The sequence below is a fragment of the Dasypus novemcinctus genome, chromosome 1 (assembly GCF_030445035.2).
Source record: "Dasypus novemcinctus isolate mDasNov1 chromosome 1, mDasNov1.1.hap2, whole genome shotgun sequence".
In the NCBI taxonomy this organism is placed as follows: Eukaryota; Metazoa; Chordata; class Mammalia; order Cingulata; family Dasypodidae; genus Dasypus; species Dasypus novemcinctus.
In genome coordinates this window covers 151,802,208-151,817,266 of record NC_080673.1, presented here as the reverse complement: position 1 = coordinate 151,817,266, position 15,059 = coordinate 151,802,208, and the positions used below count along the sequence as shown (strand labels likewise).

General features: G+C 40.5%; 1 protein-coding gene across 3 annotated transcripts in view; it reads left to right on the top strand.

The window, feature by feature from the left end:
• CRACD (capping protein inhibiting regulator of actin dynamics) overlaps window positions 1-15,059 on the top strand; it is a 301,181-nt gene continuing 286,122 nt past the window's right edge. Inside the window, exon 1 of one of the 3 annotated variants that reach the window (XM_058298065.2) lies at window positions 1-209. The gene's annotated coding sequence lies outside the window, so the exon portion shown is untranslated. The remainder of the gene's footprint in view (window positions 210-15,059) is intronic. The other 2 variants (XM_071216493.1, XM_058298067.2) reach the window with 2 other exon arrangements.

Sequence of the window (15,059 nt, the reverse complement as noted above, 5' to 3'; positions counted from 1 at the left end):
GCACTGCCGCCCAACGGCGGCGGCGGGGAGCGCAATGGAGGCCGCGGCCGCCTGAGGGGCGGGTGCGCTGCTGCGGGTGCTGCCGCCGCGACCCGCGCTGCCGCTGCGGAGGTTGCCGCGGGCTGTGCAGCCGCGTCCGCCGCCCGCCCGGGGCCGCCCGTCGCTGTCCAGCGGCCCTGCTAGCCGAGAGGCCGAGGCGGGGACCCCAGGTGAGCGCCTTCTCCGCCAGGGGCCGGAGCCAGACAATGGGGGCCGCGGGCGGGCTTCTCCCCTCTCCTCGCGACCCGCCCCGCGGAGCCCCCGCCCGGGATTTCCGATCGTGCCCTGGGGGCGTGGGTTCGACGCCGCGGGCCGGGGACTTCGGGGCGGTGCCCCCGCGCGCGGGGCGCGGACCCTCCCCGAGGAACCTGCGCTCGGGGTGCGCGGCTTTGGAGCCCTCGGAAGGAAACCTGCCGACCGACTGCGCCCGGGGAACTTGCTGAGAGCGTGGGACTTTCTAAGCCTTCTCGCCTTCCCGCTCCTCGGCGCCTCGTCCCGGGCTTGCACCCGCCCGGCTCCCGGCGGCCGCGGGAGCCAGAGAGACCTGGCTGTCTGGGACCTCGGTCGCTGACCGGGCTCAACCCTTTCTCCCCCCCTAGAGCTGCAATGCTTTGTTTAACCTCTGCCGAGCCGTTTAGCTCAAACTCTTGTTGCCCCAGTTCTGATGAGCCACCAGTTTGATGGCTGTGGCAAGACAAAGGTTTTCCCTGTTTCCCAAGGACTGGAGCCGGGAGATTGCACCCTTGCCAGTGGCGTAAAATGTGTATTCCTTATCTAGTCCCCAGGGGTTGTTGGATGGTTTTCCTGGCTCTATAAGGGTTCTTTCTTGCAGAGCTCTGTAGCGGCGAGATTGGACCTGCTAACCCTACAGATACGGTGGGTGGGGTATAGCTTTTATTCTGGGTTATCAGTAAACAGAAGAGCAGGCGTTAAAATTTTCTATTAGGCGTTCTCAGGGGTACCGCAATCGTTTTTCTGAATCCTGGACTTTAAGAGAGAAAAATACATTTGAAGAGGCGTTGATTCGGTGGAAGGGAAGAAAACCTAGTGACTACCACCATGTGTTGTGAAATTTTAATAAGGTTTTACACATAATGGTCTGGAAACTGATCTGATGTAGGTAGGGAGAGTGTGTGCTTGTTTGGAGGTGGTGGTGGAGAGAGAGTGGTTAGAATACAAAGGATAAGGCGATTGTAATAAAAGCTTCTTAATAAATAAGCTGTTGCAGATTTTCATTTCATTAAGTGGTTAGTTAAATCAATGTTGCCTGTAAAAATCAGCTATAGCAGTTGTTGAATTATATATAAAATGGCTAACAATTGGCATTTATGTGACTCAGGAGTCTGAATACAACAATCAATTTTGAGTAATTTTTAAAAAGTCAACAAAGGGAAAATACCTTGACTACTACCTCCTTTATTATATGAAAAAACTGAATTCTAGTTCAGTATGTTCAACCGAAAATTACTTGTAAGAAAATAATTTCAAAGGCAGGATTTGTAAGGATATACTTTTTAAAATGCATGTTTATATAGGTGATAAACTTGTATTATACATTACTTCAACTCAGCTCCTTTCCATTACTGATTATTTAAAATGTGTTTTATTCAAAAGCTCATTTTATAGTCACCTAACAAAGAGAAACTTTCACTCTAAATACTTAGTATTTATGGAGCACTGAATTTAGAGTCAGGAAGATAATTCCTTCTTTGACATCCTTTGATCATTGGTGTGAGAATCAAAAGCTGTCACATAGTTCTCTATAAACTGTTATAATAAATGGAAGTTATTATTGGTAGATGAGGAAGCTGTATTTTACTATTTTATCCTACTCAGTGTTGGGAGGATTTATCTTTAAAATTAATATGGAATTTTCTAGCAAGGGATCATCTTCTAGTCTTTTTTGCAGCCCACTTTTCTAATCTGGCACATAGTAGGTGTACAACAAATAGCTATGGAAAGAATTAATGAAAAATAAAATACAACTGGGATAAACCGTACACAGAATTGATTTACATCTTTTGGTTTGATAAACGTTTATTGAAGGCCTACTGTGTTCCAAGAACTGTGCAGTTTATTTTTGCATACAGTTTATGAAGGCCTGGTTACCTTGCTTTCATCATATTTACTATATGCTTCTGTGAAGAAAGGGCCTCTTGGCAGGTATTAATCTCATGTAACATGTGTAGCACCATACAACATTCACATGTTATCTGTGCATATATGTTTCTCACCATGGCCTGTGGGAAGGCAGGGCAGATATTATCATCCCGTTTTGTAGGTGAGGAAATCCAGATACAGCAAGATTAAATGACTTGCCAGTGCCACACCACTAAAGCAACAAAGCCAGGGGAAGAGGCTGGATCTCATGCCTAGTGCTTTTACCCTATCATCTCCAAAATGTGCCACACGCCCCAGAAAGTCACATTTGAATTAGGCCTCATGAAAAAGTTGACCTTTTGAATATCTTTTATGTAAATAAAAGTTACCATTTTACAACCTTGTAGTTACTAGAGTGATTAATCATACACATTTTGGAGTCAGGTGGCAGAATATGAACCCTGGCCTTACTGTTTACTAGTTCTGCATCCCTAAGGATTTAATCTCTCTCAGCCTCAGTTTCCTCATCTGTGAAGTAATAGTACCTACCTTCTATGATTTTTGTGGGGATCAAATGGAATAATGTATATATACGCTTAGTACAATGTCTAGCAAAAATATTGTCAGATATTATTTTTATTCTCATTTTATAATGTAAAGCAGTGGCTGTTGAACTTACTTTTTGCACAGCCAGAAATGCATTTTACATCATCACCCAGTATGCAAACACATTTCAAATATGTACAATTTTTAAAAAAATTCATGAAGCAATGCTTAGACTTCCTATGTGCAATTCCTCCTTACATGTTGTATTATATTTTTTTAATATGCCAGTTGAGATTCACTAAATGACTTCACAGCCCATTCATGTGTCAGTACCCAGTTTGAAAAGCACTAATGTAAAGGCTAATCAGGTTGAGTGCATTAAAGAAAGCTCTGTTATTGAGTTGTATCAGTTAGTATTTGAATATTAAATTTTGCTTAAAAATAGATTCTTAAGCATTTCGTAGTAATTACGATCATTTATTGAGTAATATGATCTAGGTACTGTTTTAAGAAGTGTATCAAAAATGTTATCTGCGTTCTCGAAACAGTTCTGTAAGTTGGCCTTATATTCCATTTGATAATTGAAATTAAGACTCAAAAAGGTCACAAAGTTAATAAGGGATGAAGCAAGGATTCAAACTGAGTTCTGTTTGACCCCAAGCCTATCTGCCCTTGTAACCCCTACAGTCTGTTCCGATGTTCTTTCACAGCGAATTCTGAGGATCTTTCATTCCTTCTTTAATATAGGTTTGAATGGCAATATTGAGACATTTCAAAGAAAGTTGATTATGGCACGTCTTTTGTAGTTTCCTTTGAAAGGACCCATTTGAAGAAAATTTTCAACTGTTATAAAACAAGCAAGCACACTGGTTAGGCTGGTAATTGAGTTTGGCTTTAGCAGGTCTTTGATTTAAATATTTTGGAATAGCTTCTCAGGTTTTTGTGATAGGGTCAATGACTTGGTCAGTTTTATTGAGCACCCAAAGGTTTAATATATCTTCAGAAGACACATGAAATAGCTTGTAACTATAAAAAGACTTCATTATGAATGAATGTCGGCTTTTGTTAAGACTCAAAATGAAGACAAGGAGCCACAAAGAGTATTTTATAGTATATTGATTGGTCTCAAAATCACAAGGCAGTAAAAGTATTTATTTTGTCAAGTACTTGTAAGAAGCTACCACCAACAGTCTTAACTATTCATTTTTAAAATTATTTCAGTTCTTTACAGATGTTTCTTAAAATTTTAGCAGGTTTTTAATTTTTATTTCTGGGACCTTCCTCCTTTTTGAAAAATATTAGCAGGATGGGAAGTGGATATAGCTCAGTGGTTTCAGTGTCTGTTTTCCATGTATAAGGTCCTGGGCTCAGTCTCCAGCACTGCCTATATTAGCAGAAAGAATTAAAGAATGTTTCAAGGAAATATTTTTTATAAATAATACTTAACATACACAAATAGATCATTTTAAATGATAATGCTAAGGCAAATTTCCCTGTTTTTTTTTTTCACACTTACATTTTCTAAATTCAAACTCTTGTGTGCCTGGTTTGCCTTATTGTTGTTTGTGTAGGAGTGTATTTTATAAATAAGATCATTACCAGGTGCTTAAACATTTATAAATATGCTCCTGTTTTGACCCTATGATTTTGGAAATTTCTTTCTGCATGGAACTTTAAACTTTTAACTGTATAGACAGACAGCATATTTGTTGAATAAGCTGTTAGTTTTACAGTTCAGAATTTGTGTAGAGTTGAGGAAGAACAGCAGTTTCATGTTTTATTGATGTGGTTTGAAAATTTATTTCTGTTCATTAGTCATCATTTTCTATTAAGATTAGATAAAAGTGAATATAAGTTTCAGTTACTGTTGGACGTCAGATTTCGTCCCTGAGATGGCATTCAAAAAATAGAAATTGTGTACAGTTGTAGTAAGCCTATGTTTTATACTTATTTTATTAGTTTGTTCCTTTTGTCAAAAATGTAACTCTTAATGGGTTGGTATAGTGTTTGTGATCATAAATAAGAACTATTCCAGTTGTTGAATGGTCACTGTAATTTGTATGTTCAGGCAACTGCTGAACTCCAGTTATCATTACATTTTGTGCCATTATTATTTTTTTCTTATATACGACATAACATTTCCCAATTTAATGACTTTCAGTTTAAAGACTTTGAAGTATATAGTTCAGTGGTGTTAATTACACTCACATGTTGTGCTACCTTCACCACCATCCATTACCAAAACTTTCCATCACCCCACACAGAAGCTCTTGTATCCATTAAGCATTAACTCCCCATTTCCCACCCCCACCCCCTTGGACCTTGTAATCTACTTTTTGTTCCTATGAATTTGTGTATTCTAGTTGTTTCATACAAGTGAGATCATAGAATATTTGTCCTTTTGTGCCTGGCTTATTTCATTCCACATGCTGTCTTCAAGGTGTGGACCTTAAATGGAAATTTCAATAAACTTGCATTATAGTAAATATTTTTAAATTTTTAAATTATTTTTTGGCTCCCTTGTCAGTTTGCTTGTTGTCTCTTTGTTGTTTGCTCATTATTTTTGCTTTGTCTGCTCATTTGTTTTTTTCTTTAGGAGGCATGGGGAACTGGGACCTCCCATGTGGGAGGCAGGTGCTCAACTGCTCGAGCCACCTCCACTCCTGACTATATTAAATATTAAGTGTTTGAGGAAAAGATACAAAAATTGCAACCTCGAAACACTTTGGAAAATAGTGAGATCAAAGTAAGTGCATAGCTCACTAGATATAGGTTGTTAGAAGAGAATTTTAGAGCAGGTAGCCACAGCTAAGAAGAATTAGTCTAAGTTACAACCTGCTATAAAGGTGTTGAGCTTCTTACCTGGGAAAGTAAGAACCTAGGTCCACTGGCCTTACACTGCTCACCTTGGTGAAGAATTGACTGAGACTGCAGGGAAGTAGAATGGCACGCAGGAAGGGAGTGAAACAGTTACCTGAAAACTTGGTTATTATTTAAATCTGGGATAAGCCAGATTCAATGACTAGTCTGTGAAAATTAGTCTATAACTGTTAACCCGTGGTCTCCTCGTTTGGGAGAAGTAAAAAGCAAAGGCCGTGTCCCAAGATCACTATTTTTGGAAGTAGAAACATCATTACTCCCAACCCCATTGCCAAGGCCATTTATTGTCTCAGCTGATGTGCTTTGGGATTTTCTTTGTGACAGATCCAGAAAACTGTTAAGACCCTGATGCCCTGCTGGTGAATTCCATGCTTCCCTAAATGATTGCATTCAGACTTTTCCCCCCATTTTGTAAAGCTCTTTTCTTCTTTTTTTTCTCCTTATCAGAGGAAGATAACATTTATTTTTCAAGGGTATAATGTAAAGTTAGCATTTTGGAGGATTGATGGCAGGTTGAAATTTTAGAAGTGAAATCCATTTCTGGTACTTTTTAATTTTTTAATTTTTAAAGAAGCTTTAGATTATGTAAATGTCACATAAAAAATTTAGGAGATTCCCATATGCTCCACCCCCTCCCTCCCCTCCCACACTTTCCCACATTAACAACATCCTTCATTTGTGTGGTACATTTGTTACAATTGATGAGCACATATTGGAGCATTGCTACCAATGGTGGCCTGTAGTTTACATCTGTCCCTCACAATTCTGTAGGTTCTGACAAAGTATATAATGGCCAGTATCCTTTGTTGCAATGTCATGCAGGACTTCCAAGGTCCTGAAAATGCCCGCAGATTACACCTATTCTTCCCTCTCCCTCCCCTCAGAACCTCTGGTGGCCACACTCTTTTTATCAATGATAAAAGTTCTTCCATTGCTAGACTAGTATTAAGTCTATAATAGAATAATATTAAGTCTGTTTCCCTGCCAGAGTCTCAATGTGACAGATGCAGTGAGCTTTCTTGGAATTATTTATGCTGCTGCTCAGGCATGTTTGTGATGGGTTAACTGTTTTCTAGACTTAATGAGGTCAGGGTCACAGGTTCAATTCCTGGGTAGGCCAGTTAGCTCTGCTTTGTTCTATGATCTCATGTTGTACTCTTAACCCAGACCAGCCATCTGGCAAAGGCAGATCATTGATCACAAAGGGACTAATAAGCAAGACAGTGTGGGAGGAGCAGCATGAATTTGTCTCAGTAGATGGTGAGTAATTAGAGAAACAATTCCAAAAGCATGTGCAAATTTGTGTTTCATAGCATTATCTTAATATGTGGAAGATCACATGGTTATCGAATATTTTTCTTTGTCATTTCTGTTGAATGAACTCTTTGTCTTTCTAGCAAATCTAGTTAGGTGTTTTTTTTTGAGAAGTTCCTTCTGGGAAGGCAATGGGCAAGGCCAAGAGTGAATCCTGTGAAATATAGGGCTTCCCTGCGGTTGGGGTATCTGACATTAAGTGGAGTTGAGAATGGTTATTCTTGCTTTTTCCCCCATGTTCCTTCCCAAAACTTTGCTGATACCCTCCAGGTTTTTTTTTTTTTTCAAATGATTTATTTATTTTATTTATTTAATTCCCCCCCCCTCCCCTGGTTGTCTGTTCTCTGTGTCTATTTGCTGCGTCTTGTTTCTTTTGTCTGCTTCTGTTGTCGTCAGTGGCACGGGAAGTGTGGGCGGCGCCATTCCTGGGCAGGCTGCACTCTCTTTCATGCTGGGCGGCTCTCCTTACGGGGGCGCACTCCTTGTGCGTGGGGCTCCCTTGTGCGGGGGACACCCCTGCGTGGCAGCGCGGCACTCCTTGCGTGCATTAGCACTGCGCATGGGCCAGCTCCACACGGGTCAAGGAGGCCCAGGGTTTGAACCTCGGACCCCCCATGTGGTAGACGGACGCCCTAACCACTGGGCCAAGTCCGTTTCCCCAGGTTTTTTTTTTTTTTTAAACTATCTCTATCCTCTTTGATTTAGCACAGGTATTCTGCCTCTTGGTGTTCACCTCCTTTTTTCTGTCATATTTACTTTTGTACTAATTGTACGTTTTGCCCCAGGTACAGTCCTGGTGTGCCCATTGCTCGTGCCCGTGAGACATAAATCGACCAGTGGCTTAGTGAATAACAGGAGATGCTTTCAATCTGGTTATTTCTTGTGGGGATAGGATTATGCATTACAATTCCAAGTACAAGATATTTATTATTATAAATCTTTTTTTTAAAAAGATTTATTTTTATTTATTTAATTCCCCTCCCCTCCCCCGGTTGTCTGTTTTCTGTGTCTTTTTGCTGCGTCTTGTTTCTTTGTCTGCTCCTGTTGTCGTGAGCGGCACGGGAAGTGTGGGCGACGCCATTCCTCGGCAGGCTGCTCCCTCCTTCGCGCTGGGCGGCTCTCCTTATGGGTGCACTCCTTGCGCGTGGGGCTCCCCTACGCAGGGGACACCCCTGCATGGCACGGCACTCCTTGCGCGCATCAGCGCTGCGCATGGGCCAGCTCCACACGGGTCAAGGAGGCCCGGGGCTTGAACCGCGGACCTCCCATGTGGTAGACGGACGCCCTAACCACTGGGCCAAAGTCCGTTTCCCTTATTATAAATCTTTTATTTGCAACTACTCTATCCAACTTTCTCAAGAAATTTGCCTTTTTGACTGTAAATGTTATTGTTTGATTAGCTGTGGTGATCTGATGATGGTTTTTATTGTCAAAATGAAGAAAACTCCCTTTACTACTGTATTAGTTAGCCAAAAGGGTACTGATGCAAAATACCAGAAATCTGTTGACTTTTATAAAGGGTATTTATTCGGGGTAGAAGCTTACAGTTACTAGATCATAAAGCATACATTACTTTCCTGACCAAAGTCTGTTGCCTTGTGTTGGAGCAAGATGGCTGCCAATATCTGCAAGGGTTCAGGCTTCCTCTTCCTCTTAAGGTTCTGTGGTCCCAGCTTCTTCCAATATCAGCTGTAGGCTGAGATAAGTCTCTCTCTGGGGGCTCATTCTTCTCTGATCTCAGCTGTTTTGTTCTCTCTGAAAGGTCAGCTGTAAACTGTCAGGAGAACAGCTTGTCTCTCATCCGGGGGCCTCGGCTGTGTCTAGTGGAGCCTTCTCTCTTTCCTCACATATCAGCTTCTCTGTGTATTTACTTCCTGGACCTCCAGCATTAAAAACTCCAACATCAAAACTCAAAACTCCACTCTTTGCTCTGCCCTGTGGTTTTCTCTGTGAGTCCCAGTTCTTGGTGGGTGAGGACTCAATGTCCTACTGTAATGGCCCACTCAAAGCCTTAATCATAATTTAATCACGTAAAAGTGAAACCTCTGAATCCAGTACAATCTAATATCCCCACAGGAACAGATCAGTTTACAAACATAATCCAATATCTATTTTTGGAATTCATAAATAATGCCAAACTGCTACAACTATCTTCCAAGGTGTGCTTAGGACAATTGGAAGGAAACAACAATGTATACTTATTGGCTCTCTCAATCTGGCAATGACTACTTTGCAGTAAAATGTGAAACTGATTCAGTAAGCAAAAAACATGCAATACAGATTTTCAGTAAATCGTCCTTACAAAGTGATAGATGAGAATAACAAGTTTTCAGTAAGTGCTTCCTCTTCTTTAATTCTAGTAAGTAAAATCAGAACACAAGAGAACAAAACAAATTCTCTAGGAGATGAGAGTTATTAGGAAGTTTAGAAATAGTGATGTTTCTTGACCTGTCTTAGTAGAGGTAGGAAGATAGGAGATGAAAGTCTAACTTTGATATTTCAATCTTTATGAACTATGTAAATGTACGTATTTATACAACCAAGATCCAGAGTTGAGCTATGAAGTTATCTCATCTCCACCCACCATTTTTTGTGCATGAGATGGACTCCATCTGTAGTGGGCTGTGGAATTAGTACTGATAAATAGGTTGATACCAAAGCAGGAATAGAGCTATTGATCACATCCTCATTCCACTCCCAGGATGCCATCCTGGCTCTCAAAAATGGATAAATTGCATAATCCCTTTGTTGCACAAAGAGGTTAGTCAGCCAACATATTACAGAATATTTGGGGGCATTTTTGTCTTCTTATAAGAAGAGCAAGAGTTATTCTCAGATCCAGTTGAACCTTCATTTTTAGTCAGTGAAATAACATCAAAACTGCTGTGTTTGTGTATATACACATTTATATATATATATATATGACTTTGTTCATTATGCAGTATTATTTTTAGGTCGTTTCTCAAAATATGGTATTTGTATTTGATTGGTTAGAGAGCCAGTGCCTTTAAAAAAAAAAACCAAGAAAACAAGTATTTCCTTAGAGGATATTTCAGAGTTTTACTGCACCAAATAATGTTTCAGTATAAAAGAAATGAGCCATTTCTGTACTTAGCCTCAGGTTAAAGAGTCTTGCAGTTCTTTTTGGCCTCCTTCCTTCAGCTACAACCAATATGTTAGCATCTGTCCCAGAGTTAAGAATAGTTTAATATAAATATCATACCTCCTACCATCCTTGCAACAAGAGAAGAAACAAAGACTTTTCTCTTCTGAATAAATTTAAAGTTTCAGACCCTGGTCTTAGCAGATCTGATTTCTTCCCACATCTCTAAATATTTCTTCATTGTGTAAAGGTAGAAACAACATATTTAGACAACCAGGATTCAGGATTGAACTATGAACTTATAGGCTTATCTCCATCTACCAGCAGAGCTGAACTGTGGATTTCTTGTTCTAAGCCCTTCAACTTGGACCTTCCTTCTGTAACCACAATCTTCTTATCTTTTAACCCCACCATTTACTCATAGTGATAGTTTTTCTTCTTTGCTTCTTCTTTTTTTTTTTTTAAGGTGGTACCAGGTATTGAACCTAGGATCTCATACAGGGAAGCAGGCACTCAACCACTGAGCTACATCTTCTCCCCAATGAGAGTTTGTTTTCTCCTTGGTTTGTTTGTTTAGAAGGTACCGGGGATTGAGCCCAAGACTTCATATTTGGGAATCAGGTGCTCAACCACTTGAGCTACATTCACTCCCCTTTTCTGTTTTCTTTATGAGCTTTTCTCTATTTCCCTCTTCCCATTTTCCCAATGAGTCAATCTCCTTCTAGCTTTACCTACCTTCATACGCAACTCAGGAGTATTCTTCAATATTCCCCTCCCTAGTACCGATCATCCCCACCAAGAACCCCAGCTATTGCTCACCAGCAATTCCAAACCCCGGAATACTTCCCTCTGCCCCCAATCTCTTCCCTGGCTCTAGTACACATTTATATAACCTGGTCTGACTAAACCATCATTATTTCTCAACTAAAATGTTTCCATTAACAAAGTAATTACAAATTGGAATGACTTTTTATCACACATGACTCCTTATCAAATTTTTCAAAGCAATTAATTCAGACCTCTTCCATATTCTTCAGATGCTCAAACAAGTCCCTCCTCCTTCACTCGTGGATACCGTAGCATCTGGCTTTTCTTGGGAAACTGAGTCCATTCAGCGTGAACTTGCCCATCCCTCTTCCTCTCCTTTCTCAAATGTTTTAGTTCCCATAACTGCCTCACCATTTCAGGTTTTCTTTTTATCTTAGTTATTTTACCAGCCATTTTTTTGAATGCCTGCCTTATTGACGTTAGGTTGGTGCAACGTATTAATAACTTAAATTGGAGTGGATCAGTAACTTGACAAGGCACTTTCATATACATTATCTGTTTTATCCACGTTCTCCTCCCCTGTGTTTCAGTGGGAAAATTTTACTTTTTCCAAGGTCAACCTTTCTACTTGTTTTCTTAACCTTGGTACCTCCTACCTTCTCAGAAAATTGGGCTTTAGGTGATCTCTGTTCTCCTCCCTGGTTCCTTTCTGTCTTAATGTAAATATCCTTAGGCCTTTCCTATCATTAAAAAAAGTACTCCCAGACCTTACTTCCTCTCTGAGACCTTATCCTGTCTTTTTTCTTCCACTCATTCACAGGCATTTTTCACAAGTGTACCCTCAAGTAATTTAAAAGTGTCCACTTATTTCTTACCACATGCATTCTGGCTTCCTAGTTGCATCTGGAATTGGGCCTACTTTTTACAGAGTCACCAAAAATTTCTACCAGATCTAGAAATGTGGTGCCCTTTTTGCAATCTGTGTCTGGATGCAGGCTGGTCACAAACATCAGAAGGGATTCTTCACCCTTGAAGATAACTGAAATTATCTGAGGTTTGAGATTGTGCCTTGGGAGGTCCAGCTGTGGTCACTGGGCAGTGGGTGAAAGGAGACAAGCCAAATTCAAGAGGACAATAGGAGCTTTCAGACTGGAACCTCTTGCTGTGAGGCTTTATGACCACATAGGTGACAGTGCCCATTATTTTCCATGACTCATCACCTTCCTTCTTTAGTTCTTTTTTGTGACATGAGGCCACCGGCAGGTATACTTTTCCTTCTCTCATACCTCTAGAGGTAAACCTCAACTGCTCTGAAATACCTACCATATCCAGTGAGATAAATTACAGTTCAGTTCTTTTTCAAGCGATGTGTGTGCTGCCCCAGTTTACCTTCTGGGTTCATGGCCAGCTAGTTTTGAAGGTGCCCTTAGGATGCCATACAGTGCAAAGCAGGGCTTGTGCTTCTCTGCAAACGCCAGAAGGCGGCCATGAAGCTTCTTAGTTTCGGATATCCCATCAAGAGATAAGAAATCTGATCATTGTATTATTTCCATTCTGAAATTTTCTTCTGAACATTGTTAAATACATATAAAAATTCCAAGGTCTAATTCTCCAGGGAATTTTCCATCTCAGTTGGGATCAGCTGCTTACCTATAATTTTTTTTTTTTAGATACTGGGGCCGCTCAACCACTGAGGTATACTGGCTCCCCCAAGTTGGTTTTTTCATTTGTTTGCTTGTTTGTTTTGTTTTTTGTTTTTAGGAGGTACCAGGGATCAAACCTGGGACTTAGTATGTGGGAAGCAGGCACTTAACCACTTGAGCTACATCTGCTCCCCACTACAATTTTAATTGAAGTTATCATTACTTCAAATGTGGGGAAAAGTAGAGGGTAGTGGATAGTGATGGTGACTCTCTCTAGTAAACAGGATTGTTGTGCTCTGGCCCTGGAACACACAGTAGAATATACAGGAAGGCCTGTAACAATGCTGTGAAGATTGAAAAGCCAAATAAATAGCTTGTTGTCTCAGTGCATGAAAGACTCAATGAACAAGTGAGGAATAGAAGTAACTACCGGGTATTAAATTGTGACCAGAAAACTGCGTAGAGAAGGGAAGGAGACACTGACAGGAAAAATAAAGAAAAGTAAATGGGTTAAGACAAAGAAGAGTAAAGATTAGAGCCAGATGCATTAAAAAAGATTTAATGAGGAATTTAAATTTAGCTGAAATGATGCAGATGGAATGTTGCAAAATAGAACGAGGATTGCCTGGACTGCAAAATGACTTAAGATGCTTGCCTTTTCAGGAAAGAATGGAAGTGTTCATTCAGGGGCCTTTATTTCTTATAGGATATTAGGGGTGGAAAATAGGAATTCAGAAGAGGAAAAAAGGATACATTTTTTTAAAAACTCAGATAAATGATTCTTCTCCAGAGAAAAGCCAGAATCAGGAGGGCAGTTTTATTGGAGATGGAAAAGATGAGATTAGGATTAGGAGCCAATTCCCTTCCCTCCCTGAGGACTATGGTGGGCTATTGGTATAACTTGGTTAGCTGAAGAATCTGGCACATCCAAAACATGCTTTGTAATATCTCAAATTCCCATAAATAGCTTCACTTCTTTGGATCTGGACATCTGCATCTAAAGGGTTTCTCTTAAATATGCAATATTTGCCTGGGAGGGGTCACCCACTATTCGCAAGGATTAATGTATTTAATTAGCATTATTCAACTTATAGAAAGACAGACCTGTGAATAAAGGTCTTTGGCTTCTCTAAGGAAGAATAAGGAAGTCACTGCAGTCAGTCCTAGCTAACGGAGAGGAGATTAGGAAAGTAGAATCAGACTGTGTAACCTTGTGGGCCATTAGAAGAACTTTGGCTTTTACTTAAAATGAAATCAAAGCCCCATAAGAGATGCAGGATTTTGGTACAGCTAATCAGTGAGATGCACACAAATTTTCAAAATCAAATTGATGAGTTGAAAGACAATATGGCTAAAGAGATAAAGGACATCAAGAAGACACTTAGCAAGCACAAAGAATTTGAAAACTAACAGAATTCATGGGAATGAAAGACACGTTAGGTGAGATAAAAAACCATTAGGGGAAAGTGGATGTGGTTCAAGCAATTGGGCTCCCTTCCACCATATAGGAGGTCCAGGGTTTGATACCCGGGACCTCCTGATGAAGGCATGCTGGCCCACGTGGCAAACTGACCCATGTGGAGTGCTGTCCCATGCAGGGGTGCTGCCTGCACAGGAGTGCTGTCCTGTGCAGGTTTGCTGGCCCTCGTGGAGTGCTGCCCTGTGCAGGAGTGCTGGCCCACGCAGAGAACTGGTGAAGCAGGATGATGCAACAAAAAGAGAAACAGAGGAGAGACAATAAGAGACACAGCAGACCATGGAGCTGAGGTGGCACAAGAGAATGATCACCTCTCTCCCAGTCCAAAAGGTTCTAGGACCGGTTCCCAGAGGTGCATAATGAAATACAAGCAGACACAGAAGAACACATAGTGAATGGACACAGAGAGCAGACAATGGAGGGAGGGGGGAGAAATTTTTAAAAAAGGAGTATTAAAGGTGAAAATAGCCTAAGACAGCTTTGGGACATCATCAAGCACACTAATATATGCATTATAGGGACCCAGAAGGAGAAGAAAGAGAGAAAGGGACAGAAAGAATATTCAAAGAAATAATGAGAGAGAACTTCCCAAACTTAACAAAAGACATGACTATGCATATCCAAGGAGCTCAGAGAACACCAAACAAGCTAAACTTGAAGAAAAAAATACCCCGTCATATATTGATTACAGTATCAAATGCAAAGGACAAGGAGAGAGTTCTGAAAGCTGTAATTGAAAAGTAACATGTTACATTGTAGAGAGTCCCAGTAAGATTTAGTGCCAGTTTCTCATCGGAAACCATGGAGGCAAGAAGCAGTGCGTTGAAATACTTAAAGTTCTAAAGGAAACCAAATTCAGCCAAGAATTTAATATCTGGTGAGACACTCTTTCAAAAATGAGGGAGAAATTAAGACATTCTGAGATAAATAAAAGATGAGGGAGTATATTACCACTAGACCTGCCTATAATCTATGTTAAAAGGTGTTCTTCAGACTGAAATGAAAGGACACTAGACAGTGGTTCAAAGCATCATAAAGAAATAAAGACCTACAGTAAAGGTAACTATTTGAGTAATTACAAATGCCAGCATTATTGCATTGTATTGTTTGGTATGTAACTCCCCTTCTTACTTCCTACATGTGTAAAAGGCAAGTGCATAAAAGTAATGAAAAAAATTTTAAAAAGTAA